The sequence below is a fragment of the Fragaria vesca genome, linkage group LG3, assembly GCF_000184155.1.
Source record: "Fragaria vesca subsp. vesca linkage group LG3, FraVesHawaii_1.0, whole genome shotgun sequence".
Taxonomy (NCBI): Eukaryota; Viridiplantae; Streptophyta; class Magnoliopsida; order Rosales; family Rosaceae; genus Fragaria; species Fragaria vesca.
The window spans coordinates 9,979,953-9,993,718 of NC_020493.1; the positions used below are offsets into that span (position 1 = coordinate 9,979,953).

At 38.6% G+C, this 13,766-nt stretch overlaps 1 pseudogene across 1 annotated transcript in view; it reads left to right on the plus strand.

Moving 5' to 3' along the window:
- LOC101292394 overlaps positions 1 to 13,766 on the plus strand; it is a 1,325,780-nt pseudogene that overhangs the window by 412,465 nt on the left and 899,549 nt on the right. Inside the window, exons 66-69 of the transcript XR_184374.1 lie at positions 3,100 to 4,236; positions 4,633 to 4,692; positions 4,740 to 4,744; positions 10,788 to 12,019. The product of XR_184374.1 is annotated as an uncharacterized LOC101292394 (transcript). The remainder of the gene's footprint in view (positions 1 to 3,099; positions 4,237 to 4,632; positions 4,693 to 4,739; positions 4,745 to 10,787; positions 12,020 to 13,766) is intronic.

The following is a 13,766-nucleotide window of genomic DNA, read 5'->3' on the forward strand; positions in this document are numbered from 1 at the left end:
GAGAGAGAGAGAGAGTGGCTGGGCTGTGACCCCCTCTTGACCCGGTCCAAACTTAAAACACCCACAAAATAAAGCCTACAAGAATTTACCTCTTTTTACCAATATAGTAATTTTTGTTTTTAGACCATAACTTCTTTATACGAACTCCGTTTTAAGCGTGCCTCGTGTCCACGAACTCCGTTTAACGTCCTCTACAACTTTCATGAAGGAAGTTTTCCCAAATTCCAAACGGAAGAAAAAGTCAACTTTAGAGTCCTTAAGTAGTAAACGGTTACTCAACACGATAAAAGACCAAAATAACACTAAAGTAAATAACCGTAAAATAACTTAAGAACCAGGGTGTGACACTTTAACTTTCAGTCCAACGTACTGTTAGCAAATAGCGCAAAAGAACAAGACATAGCTATTTTACATGGAGGATTAGGATCTTCTAAAGTTAGTTATCTGCAGTTTCTGTAAATTTCATAAAATCTAATCCATTATTAGAATTTAATGGTTGGAATTATGCCACAGCATCTAGCATAACAATTTGGCTAACGGAACGTCAGTTCTATAATTCTTCTAAAAATAAAAATAAAACCTCAGTACGCAGTCCTACGATTATCTCTCTTGCTATTGCTCTCTTCCTTCACGTAACACTAGCAGTTGCATACAGATCGAAATCGAGGAAATCAAAATTCTGGAATCTGGACTGTATTGACAATATGAAATACAAAAACAACATAAAAAACTATGAATTATTAGAAGGGAACTCTCAAGAAATGAATTTGAGAGATCAATCGAGAAGATCGGTTCTTGTTCATCAAAGATTTAGCTTTAGATCTTTTTCTGCGATATGTTGCTTATAATTGATGGAAAAGTGAAATCATAGCATTCAGATTAATAATGTATGCCTACACAATTGGGAGGTACCCTTATTCGATCATGAAACATAATTATATTGGAAGTTTAGAACGCTAAAGAATATGGGATCACAGAATAACTTTTATTCTCATCCATCAATTATGCAGAAATTGTTCATGGTAAAGTGATCAGGACCCAAACCAATTTGGGGTTAACACCCACCACATCAAACATGCTTAAACAGACTTGGTCTACCCTTGGTCAGATCCTAAGAATAATAGACCAAGAAAATCATTGCTTAACCGGAGAGGGTAAACTCAAATCAAAGAGAGAATGAGAGATGGCTGGTAACGGTAGAAGTTGCCGTCAGTTGTGAAGGAAAATCTAAAGTTTATGTTAGTTGATGTGGCATAGTGCTTAAACCATTGGATCCTATTAATGATCGAGAATTTATGAAATTTACTTAACTTTAGAGTGTAAATTTAGAGGAGCCGGATCCTTACATGGATCAAACTCGCAACTCTTGTATAGGTTGAGGTCTTCATGCATGCATATATACTCTTCAAGACTGAGAATTGAAACTCATTTCAGTCAACTTATGTACTCAAGTCACCATGATCGATCCTTAATTACTTGAGATATGGAAAAACAATTTAAGCGAGGATCCTCCTTTTCATCCACTTCTTCTCATCTCTTCTTCGCTGGTTTCGCCTTAATTTTGACGGTTATATATGTCCAAATTCATATTGGTTCCTTTGGTTTTGTCTCCTTAGTCCTATTCTCGCCTCATCTTTAAAAAAAAAAACAAAAAGATAAAAAAAAAAAAAACTTAGGTTATACAGATGTACTCTCTTCAGAAGCAACTGTTCTTCGTGGTGGTCTCCTTGTAGCTTGGACTCATGGTTTTACTAATATTACAGTGGAAGGAGTCTGCAAACTCCTAATTAAATAACTACATCAATGGACATGCTTCTGTTCCTTGGAGAATTACTACCTTTTTCCAAAATATCAAGCATCCGATAAATCTTCTCGGTGTTATTTCATTCACCCAAATCGACCAGGAGGATAACTTATTTATAACCACCGCAATTGCTAAAGCTGGTCATTCCCTTGGTGTTCAAGCTTCGGATCATGCTCTACTTTTCTTTACAAGTTCAACTATTTTTGACATATTAGATTCCTCCAATCCATATTTTAATTCTGACATGACACCGACATGACATTATTACAAAAGACATTTCCTTTCATATGTGAAATTGGACACTCCTATCCACAATGTCAATTCACTGTTCACCAACTGATTAGTAAAATTTGACACCAATAAATCTAAACATATTGGTTGAAGCAAAATGTCAAATTTTAGACGATATGTCAAATTTGTCACGTTACATGTCAAGCTAATATTTGATCTGATATAAAAGATTACTCCATTAAATTTGAGTTTCTCTTAGAGCAAATGCAGCAACGATGCAATTTGAGGGTTGGATCGAAAAACACCATCTACTAGTGATGAATTAATCTGGGTTAGACGTAGGTCCCATATGGAGCCCGCCTATATAACCCGACCAATACATAGGGTAATCCTTAACCCACGAATTAGTTCGGATCAATATAACTGTGGGGTTTATACACACACCATTTTGCACATGGTGTTGGTCCAAAATAATACAAATGTCAATATAAAAATATTTTTTTATAATGTACATAACAATTGGTTTTTGGATTGATCTAATTGTTGTATTGTCAAGCTGAGAGTCAAAAACTGATTTAAATGAATGGTGTATTAACCCGGGTTGAGAATTAGTCCAACTCACCTAAAATGAGTGCATTTGCTCTTAGGATTTGGTTTTTTTTTCCACCTTATCATAAAAAAAATCAAAAATCAAAATCAAAATTACCACATTAAACTGCAGTTTTTCTTTGTGAAACAATGGTGGGAAGGGAACTGGGAAGCTTTTGCAATTTTGAAATAAAGAAAATCATTTTCTTATTTTGGCTCCTCCAGCACATAAATACCCCACCCCTCCTCGTTCCTAGGGTTTTCCGACTCTCATTTCCATAAACCAACGGCGCTCTCTCAGCTCAGGTCGTCGTCTACACAAAAGACTCACTCTTTCACGATGTGGGAGGACTACTACGAAGGTAAGTCTCTGTTGACCCCTGCTTCCGCCTCTAAGCTTTGTCTGTCCATCTCTGATGTCATCACAAACTGGCTCAAATCTCTCCCTAAAGAATCATACCCAACATCCTTATCAGACTACCCATCAAATCCCTCATCAAATTCACCTCTGTCTCCAAATCCTGGAACTCCACCATCAAAAACCCAACCTTCATCCGCACCCACCTCACCCACACTCTCAATTCCAATGACCAAAACACCCCTCACCTCCTTCTCCTCCACGCTGTCCACAGTGAAGGCACTTCCAAACCCTTTGGGAGAGTCCACATTTCCGGGTTTCAAGAAGACCCTTACTCTCTGCATTACGATAGCAATGATGTCACCGAGTATTGCAAGGTTGAGTTTCCGATTGCTCTTAAGGAAGAATTGGTCAACCCGTGTTTTCGTGTTGTGGGTACTTGTGATGGGCTAGTTTTGCTTGCTGATGATTTGGGGCGGTATTGTTACACATTTGTTATATGGAACCCGAGTGTGAGGAAGTATTTGACCCTTCCTAAACCTTCTATGAGGTTTTCGACACACGGTGGGTATGATGCTTCGGTTGGTTTGGGTTATGATGCTGTTGGGAAGAGCTATAAGGTTGCGAGGCTGACCACTCTTTTGGATCACCCTGATGATGAACACCCGACGACTTTAGCTCAGGTTTATTCACTAGCCACAGGCTCTTGGGGCTTGGTTCGTGTGCTTCCTCGATGTGTTGTGCCGGGCTCCTGGGTCCAGGCTTTTGTTAACGGGGCGCTTCACTGGCTAGCGCTCCGTTGGATGGGAGATCATTTTGTCTATTTTGTTGTGGCATTTGATGTGGGGAGTGAGTCGTATCGGGAGGTAATGTTGCCCAAGAGGTTTAAGACGGAGAAGTCAGTGGAGTTGAGGCTGTGTGCTTCGGGAGATATGAAGTCCATTGCTCTGTTTGTGAGGTGTAAGAGTGAGTCTGATTGTTTTCTTGATATATGGGTAATGAAGGAGTATTGCATTGAGAAGTCGTGGACCAAATTGATGATTCTCACTCCACAAGGTCCGAAAAGAAGTTTGCCGGAGCCATTGTGTTTTAGGAGGATTGGTGAAGTTGTGCTGGTACTTGAAGATGACCGTGAGTTGGTTTCACTTGACATTGGTAGCAAGCAGTTTAAAAGTCTTGGGATTTCTGGAGGGCAGGTTTGTTCTGTGGACTTCTTTGAAGAGAGCCTTGTCTTGCTTGATAGGAAGGATGCAGTGTCTTACTGAGGGCAAAAAATAGGTACGTGGATAAGTTGTAGAGTTGGAATCCTATGATTTTATTGCCTTCTTGTTTAAATGCATGCGCTTCTAGTTTCATATTACCTATGACTGCCGAATTTTAGCTCCACAAAGATATTCTATGTGCTCATTAGTTAGTACCTTTGCCCATTGTTTAATGCTTTCTTTGCTGTACATGTGCTCTGTTCTATGTGCTCATTGTGTGTTCTTAGTTTCATAGGAATGATGCTATCATGCTCCAATAAATAAGAACTTGAAAGCAAAAAATGATACAGTATATGTTTGGAAGGCAACAGGTTAATGATGAGTTATAAACTTATTTGTGCTACTCCTATTACTTGCAGTTTTGTCTTTCGTGATTTATGTGGTATCAGCTTCGTGTTACCTGATATAGTGGACTGTGGTCTCTGCGGAACTGATGCTGCTACTTCAGTGTACTTGATATTACATGTTACTATTTGCTGTTCTATTTTAAGTGTAGGAACTGTAAGTTTTCTTGCAAGGGATGAGCTTTGATTTATAGGATCTTTTTTTTTCTTTTTTCCAAAGTAGAGGAAGTTACACTTGCAGTCTGCAGGACTAATAGAAAAAGTTTACTGAACTAATATACTTTGCAGTGAATTGGTGATTTCATTTCCTTCAGATTTTGTTTCCATCAAATCATGTATTTAATAACATTGTTTGCTTGCTTTTTTGCATTGCAACAAAGTGTCCTTTTTTATTTGCTGCTTTAGTTTCTAAGTCTGCTAGCGCTGTAAACTCAGGATGAGGCATTGGTGGTACAGGAGGATATCTCATATAGTCACAATTTAACCACGTTAATCAATCATATTAAGTAGCAGCTGATGGTGTCTAGTAGTCCCTATAAATTATTAGAACTATATAGCTCAAATTGCCATTTGAATAGGCATAGATCAATTAGTATAACGTATCATGATGAAATGAGCATTAGACCAGAGATGCTAAGGGGTCAGTTCAAAAACCAAAAACGTGAAAATCTGAAAGTAGGACATGGTACTTGTTGAACATAATCTCTGATTTCTACAGATTCATTTTAATGTTTAGACTGTATGTCCATGAAATATTTCCCTTGTTTGTCAGGTCAAAGTATCTCCATTTTACTTTTGGAAATCTTGAGCACTATTCATTCTACATCAACCTTCAAATTGCATGAGTTATCTTTGCAAACTGATTTACTAGAACTTGAACTCCTGCAACCATTATGATTATTGGACAAACAGTCGCACACACTCACAAATGTGTATATGGAAAAATATATGTTGTATGTTCCTAAAGCATAAATGCTAACAACATTCAATTCTACTATTGCAGGTGGGATGTCTTGTCTACTGAGTTTCAAGTCTGTTTTCTCTATAAAATGCGACAAAACTGCTAAGATGGACGCATGGATGGCGTTATCTAATATCAGAATATATGAATTCACTATTTACTGCCTTGATGTCTTTCTAAAATCTCTTACTCAGTTTATCCTAATAGTACTCCATATTCACCTGTAATGTTGAATTTCTATCCTGGATTTCTGGTGAATGTTAAATATATCGATGTTACATTGCTACTGTTTTGAAAGAACAATTTTATTGTGTGTCAATGTATATCTTTCATGTTTTTGGAAGAGGTAGCCATAGTTCATCTTGAGGAGCAAAACAAGTGATTTTCCTCTATATCAATCTATTACTTCAGGGATACCACAAACCATGGTGAATCCAAAGTTTACAAACAATAATCCAAACTTACAAGAGGGTAAATAAACAATTAAACTTACCAATGGCAGTAAAACTGTGATACGTACATCAAAGAATGGTGGGGAAGCTTTACCCTTTTGAACAGTTTATCCATCACAAGCAGAGTTTCACACCAAACACCCAAATTCAATTCCGCTTCCCTCTAGGGTTTAAGCCCTATTCTCAGTTCATTGGCGCAGTCGATCTGCTGAAGGCTCTAGCGATGGCGGGAATCTTGCGAAGGTACATCTCTCAATCCCAGTCTTCGTCTCAATTTCGTTCCGTCAAAAATCCAGCAATTGAATTGAAATCTGAGGCAAGATTACGCTAGTTAGACTACCTATTAAGTCTTTGATCAAATGCACCTTTGCACCTTTAAATATTTGAAATTTTTGATGCAAAAACCTAACTTTATTGGTACACACTTTAGCTACAGATCAAAAAGCACATAGTAAATATCTGTTTCTGGAGATGGGAAATCCATTGCTGTATTCACTGATTGGCGCAAGATTCATAACCATTATTTTTCTTGATATATGTGTGAGAAAAGAGTATCGCAAGGACAAGTACTGGACAATATATTGATTATTCTGAGTGCAGAAGTTTCACCAAAAAAGAATCTACGTAAGGCATTGTATTTCAAGAAGATAGGTGAAGTCTTGGTACTTGAAGATCACTATGAATTAGTTTAGCTTGACCTTGTGAGCAGAAAATTTAAAACTCTTACTTGACATGAGGTATGGTGTTTCTTACTGATTGGAAAAAACGGTTTGGGCGATTCTGTTGTTATCAGTTTCTTGTCGAATGCATATGCCTCTAATTCTTCATGACCTATAGAGTATGATGTGATGAATGAGCAATCAATGCGGTTTAGCGGTTGGTTCTGTACTTAGCTTCTAGGTGTTTTGTTGTCAAGTTGATGCTGGAAAAGTCTCTTCCTTTTTCTTCTTGTCATTTTCTTGTCTTAATTGATTGTCTTTCCTGCTTGTGTTGTCTCATTAGGCAGATTTCTTACCAAATTAAACTCAGCTTTGGTGTAAATTTAACTTGGAGAACAAGAACTTTAAGTCTATAAAACTCAGCTTTGGTGTGATCTGATTGTGCAACTGAAACTGCTACTATAATAGTGTGGTGTTGTAATTGACTGTTTCTGCAATTCTAACTTGTTGATATTAACTGTTGTTATAGAAGCACAGACCTGTTCACTACTTCATTCAAGTCAGGCTACTTTCCAATTACAGTTATACAATAGTTCATTTTTCACTAGATTTCTTTATGCGAAGAATGAAGAGAAGTTATATGCACTCTCCATCCGTATCAACTATATATTTCAGACTGATACATTTTGGCTTTTTTAATTTTTGTTCTATAAACGTTTTCTTCTGTTGCAGTTTTCTAATAAAGTAGTGTTTTGTTAAATTCTTTGAGACAAATGACTGGTAGGTCTTTGAAACTTAAACAGAGTCACTTAGCCGATTTTGTATATTGAGGAATGAATAGTTCTGCTCGTATCAAATGCGGGAGGATGCCATATACATATTACATTGTCTGCAGTTATCTGACATGCATAAATTGATTATCCCCTTAGGAGCTCGGTTGCCTTAGTTGATCAGGGATCATAACATAACCTGACATGTGAACTGATATAGTGATACCTCTAAAACTAACCAACAAGGGAACTGGAAGCAGGACAATAAATAATGGGTGTAACTCTAGTTTATGAAATACTAGAAACAGTAAATCTTTATTTCTCTTTGTAATATTTAGACTGCGTGTCCATGGTTTTTATTGCTGTCAAAGTCTCTCTATGTAACATGCCTTGGAAATCTTGAGCAAATTTCCAGAAATTTGATTTACTTGACCTTGTAAACAACCAGTCTAACTTGCATCTTGTGATTTTTGGTGGTCAGGTATGCTCTGTTGAGTACTACGAAGTAAGAATTGTCTTGTTCCACAGGAAAGATGCAGCTTGTTACCAAGGGCAATAATAGGTAAGCTGTCATGCAAAGAACTGGTACCTCTGTTTCAACTTAGCTTCTTGTTCATATGCATATGCCGCTAGTTTATGTGACTTATGACCATTGTATTTTAGCAGAGCCGTTTTATGCTGATAGACTTGGTACCTTCTTTGCCTCGCAATAGGTTTGTTCTTTGCTAACTAGGTGTTTTGCTAGCAAGTAGCTGATGGTATTCTTTTTGAAAAGCTTTCCTGTCCTGGGTGATTTTCTTTCTTTCTTTTTAACTGAACCTTGGGCGTTGCAAGAGAATTCAATTGATGAAAAGAATATCAAGAGAAAGGGAAGGTGGGGTGGCTAGACAATGAAGCAAAAAGTCCTCAATGAATCTGGTGAAAAGCCAAATGGGAAAAGCATGCAGGAAATTTCTCAAAATTTTCCTTTAACTCTTGATGCTACTATAGATTAGTTAGAACATGCTTTTGTTCCTGTTGCAGTAGAAGCTGAGAACTGTACAGTAGTGCATGCAATAGATTCCTTTTCACATATAGTCTTGTCCTATAGAATAGAGAGTTATCCAGCCAGTTTAGCCTTGTTGATGGAAAGAAAGAAACAGAAGTTTCATTTGCATTGCCAAGGAAGTAATAGGAAATCTTAACTGATGGTGAACTTATTATTGTTCTAGTTCACCCCTTTCAGCTTCAGCCACCTCCAATGTCAGTGTTGGCAGTCCCATATTATTGTCCACTTGCAAGAAAAGTGGTTCATAATTCTAATGGTATGCATACTGCTTCTTGTCCATATTCCAATGATGGTTCTGGCTGCAAGGATTGTTGGTCGCTTACAAAGAATTGATCTTGTTCAGCTTCCAATGATGGTGTGGACAAAGACATTATCAGTGTACGGTGGAAGACGTTGTTGTTTATCTTGTGGCTCCTGAATAACCCATTCAGGATCGATGTTTTCTCCATAGTTGTCCTCAACATAGTCTTCAAGAATTTCCTCCTGGTCTTCTTGTCCTTTTTTTTTTTTTTTTTTTTTTCTAGGTAGCACAAACGTAGTCATTCTTTTTAGAGAAAATTACATAATAGCACATGACCAAATTTAAAAACACAAAAAACCCCACTTTTAATATTTTCTGTACAAATTAGGATATAAGCCGAGGCCCAAACTAATGGTACTAGATTTGATATAGACTTTCATAAGGCAAAATGACTAAAATACTTATTTTTTCAAATAAATTTACGCAAAATGACATGGTAGTAGCACGTCCCTCGTCGACATGGTAGTAGCACCTTCCTACACGACAGTAACATGTCTCCGGTCGACACGGCAGTATCACATCTCTCGTCGACATGGTAGTAGCAACTTCCTACAGGGCAGTAGCACGTTTCTCGTCGACACGGCAGTAGCACGTCTCTCGTCGACACGACAGTTGCACCTTCCTACACAACAGTAGCACGTCTCTCGTCGACAAGGCAGTAGCACCTTCTTACACAATAGTTGCACGTCTCTTGTTGACACGGTAGTAGCACCTTTTTACACGGCAGTAGCACGTCTCCGGTCAACACGACAGTAGCACGTCTCTCATCGACACGGTAGTAGCAGGTCTCTCGTCGACACGGCAGTAGCACGTCTGCGGTCGACACAACAGTAGCACGTTTGCGGTTCACACGGCAGTAGCATGTCTCTCGTCGACACGATAGTAGCACCTTCCTACACGACAATAACACATCTCTAGTCGACACGGCAGTAGCACATCTCTTGTTAACACGGCAGTAGCACGTCTCTCGTCGACACGGTAGTAGCACCTTCTTACATGGCAATAACACGTCTTCAGTCGACACGGCAATAGCACGTCTCTCGTCAACACGGCAGTAGCACGTTTCCGGTCGACACGGTAGTAGCACGTCTCCGGTCGACACGGCAGTAGCATGTCTCCGGTCGACACGGCAATAGCACGTCTCATGTCGACACGGCAGTAGCACGTCTCAAGTTGACACGGTAGTAGCGTGTCTCTCGTCGACACGGTAGTAGCAGATCCATAGTAGCAGTAAAATATGTAGTGAATGGTAGTTTGGTAAAATATGTAGTGACAGATGATATGTGGACAGTAGTTTGTCCTAATTTGTTAATTTTTGTTCTTAAATGTATAAGATAATGTGTAAATGATGTATTTGTAAACTGAAATTTGGTCAGTAACCAATATGTAGTTTACTATTTTTTTAACTTGTTTCTTGTGCAGGATATGTGACTCGAGAAAACTCTAGCTAATTAATTGTCAAATGCTAGCTCATTATATTCCATTGTTAGTTGATATACAGATATGCCTTCCTTAAGTTCGAACTCGTACATGATCCAGCGACCATGATGCACAGATCCCTAGTTCTCGTAGGTGCAGGTTTTCTTGAAACGAAGAAGAGTAGATTTTCACGCACATTCAGTTACATTTTCATGATGCGCAGTTTCCCCCAATAGGTTACCAGCTTGCAGCTTGTAAGGATTTGTACTAGTTCCGGGCCTTCTTTGATAGCAAGCAAGTCAAATCTTTTTCCCTAGTTTGAATAAGGCTTTTCTTGCCTTGGTTTACAAGTATTCGAATTAAACTAGGAAACCTTTATTTTTTTTCCTGAACCTTTTTGATTTACTAGTTATGTTCGTCCTCTTATATCGTGGAACTGTACTCTATATATAAGCAAATCCTACCAAATACTTTCTATCAAAAACTTCTCAATACTGATATTCAGTGCGTCTGTGATTGTTAAAAAACTGTGATTTCTATCGTCTTACCAATTACTCTTTTAATTGGTATTTGGTTCCAATTTGATTTAGGTTCTTCTCCGTCTCTTGTAGACCAATTGAAAGTTGAAGCAATGGTAATAAACTCTTTTCCTGATGATATCATCCCAGATATCCTGTTAAGACTGCCCGTCAAGTGTTTAATACGATGCACGTCGGTCTGCAAACCATGGAAGTCCATGATCAAAAGCTCAAAGTTCATCCACGCCCATATCAACCGTACAATCAAAGCTAATAACCAGCAGGGGACTCACCTTGTACTGCACCATGGCCGCTACAAGCACCCTTCCAAGAAGGACAAAAGAGATGAGGAGGTTTACTCCTTGCATCATGATAACCATGCTTTTGATGAGTACTGCAAGATAGAATTTCAAATTGAACGTATGGTACAAAAGGGCAACCATCGTTTCCGTGTTGCCGGCGTTTGTAACGGACTGATATGCCTGGCGGATGATACATTTTCTAAATGTTTCAACTACATACTATGGAATCCATCTATAAGAAGGGCAGTGATGCTTCCCTGGCCTGCTGTTACCTTCAAATCTCATGGACCGTTTGACGATACTATAGGGTTCGGGTTTGATGCTTTGACCAGTGATTACAAGGTTGTTAGGCTTGTCACTCCGGACCACTTTAGTCCCAATGACGACGAGTGTAGTCTCGAACCAACTTTAGCTGAGGTTTATTCACTAGCCACAGGCTCATGGAGAAGTCTTGGTTCCATTGCTTCTTGTTGCGATATATCTTCAAAAATAACCTACGTCTTGTTTAATGGGGCTATTCACTGGGCTGTACGTCGCTGGGATGATGATTGCTCCTTCATACTGACATTCGATGTGGGAAGTGAATCATTTGGCGAGATAATGATGCCGGAGAGTATCAGGTCGCATCAGTTCTTATTAAGCGAATCAAAAGTTTCTGTCTCAGGGGACGGAAAATCCCTTGCTCTTTTCACTAGTAGTAGAAAGGATTATAAGGATGATCCCTTTCTTGATATATGGGTGATAAAAGAGTATGGCGTGCAGGAATCGTGGGATAAATTGATGACTCTCGGTCCACAAAGAGGGATACCCAGGCCATTGCGTTTTAGGAAGAGCGGTGAAGTATTCTTGCTACAACAAGAGTACTCTTTCTATGAGACTGTATTAGCTTGGCTTGACCTTGCCAGCGGGAAGATTGACAGACCCGAGAGTTGTCAAAAGAAGTATTGCAACTCTGTCGATTCATATGAAGAGAGCCTTGTTTTACTCGACGTCGGCAATGCAGTTTTTTGCTGAGGAGAAGAAAGCTCCAACATGTTAGCAACTGAATAAAGCTGTTCATGCATGCATGATTATATGTGTACCTTGCTTTTCTTAATTGTTTTCTTTTTCATTTTTCTCAGCTTTTGTAATAACCTTGTGTTGAGACCTTGGATTTAACGCTGCAACAAAGTCTAATTTTGCGATCTATATATATCTCTGATCTAATACTATGTTTTGAGACAAATGACTGGTAGGTCTTTGAAATTTAAACAAAGTTTGATTTTCATATGAAGTCACTTGGCCAATTTTGTATATTGAGGATTGAATGGTACTGCAAGTAATATCAAGGGGGAGGAAGCCATATACATGTTACTGTTATTACATTGTCTGCGGTTATCTGACATGCATAAATTATCATCCCCTTCGGAGCAGGGTTGCTTATTTTTTGTTGAATGGGGATCATAACATAACCTGACATATGAACTGATATAGTGATACCTCTGAAACTAACCAACAAGGGAACTGGAAGCAGGACAATAAATAATGGTTGTAACTCTAGTTTATGCAATATTAGAAACTGTAAATCTTTATTTTTCTTTGTAATATTTAGACCGCGTGTCCATGGTTTTTATTGCTGTCAAAGTCTCTTCATGTGTGCCTTGGAAATCTTGAGCAAAGTCGATTTACTTGACCTTGTGACAACCAGTCTAACATCTTGGGATTTTTGGTAGTCAGGTATGCTCTGTTGAGTGCTATGAAGTAAGAATTGTCTTGTTCCACAGGAAAGATGCCGCTTGTTACCAAGGGCAATAATAGGTAAGCTGTTATGCAAAGAACTGGTACCACTGTCTTAACTTAGCTTCTTGTTCATATGCATATGCCGCTAGTTTATGTGACTTATGACCATTGTATTTGAGCAGAGCCGTTTTATGCACATTGATAGACTTAGTACCTTCTTTGCCTCGCAATAGGTTTGTTCTTTGCTAACCAGGTGTTTTTGTTAGAATTAATGCACATTGATTATCAAAATATTTTACACAACTCTAGAGAAAGCTAAAGTAGTCAAGAAATGTCACGGAGCTACTAGACTAATCTACAAAAGCCAATTGGCTTCGATTAGGAGATAAGAATAACAAATTTACTATATTATTATAGCGCCTGGCGCGGCACTGTTTCCGTGAACAATGTCAGTTAGGCCTGGACTTTTTCTTCTCACTTTGGGCTTTTTCTTCTCTCCTTGGGCTTGGCTTTTTTCTTCTCTTCACTTTTTCTAGGACCTTCTTGGAGCCAATCTCCACTCTTCGATCTCTCTTCTTCTTCTTCTTCTTCCGTTCTCTGATTCTTTTTGTGCTTTCTGTTCTTTGTCTCTTTCTCTACCTCTTTGCTCTCTCTTTTTCCATCGATCTCTCCGATCTCTTGAGTTTCTTCAGTGTTTTTCAATGTCTTCGTTCTCAAGGATTTCGAGACCAGAACAGAGCAAGGATTTCGGGCTGAGGTATTTGAGCTTCTTTCTTCTGCTTCGTTCGGTTTCCATTTGTGTTTTTCATTGTTGATTTCATATTCCGCTTGCTGTTCAAGGTGGAATCGAAGACCGAAGCAAGGATTACTTTGATCGAAATCCAAACTGAGGCTCTCCAAATTTTTGATTCAAGCAGGTCAGTGATCAGATATATCCCAATTATGGTTTTTAGGGTTTCAGCTTTGGAAAGACAATTTTGGTATTCATTCTTGCTGGGTTCTGTCTGATCGATTTGAATCCTAATCCTAT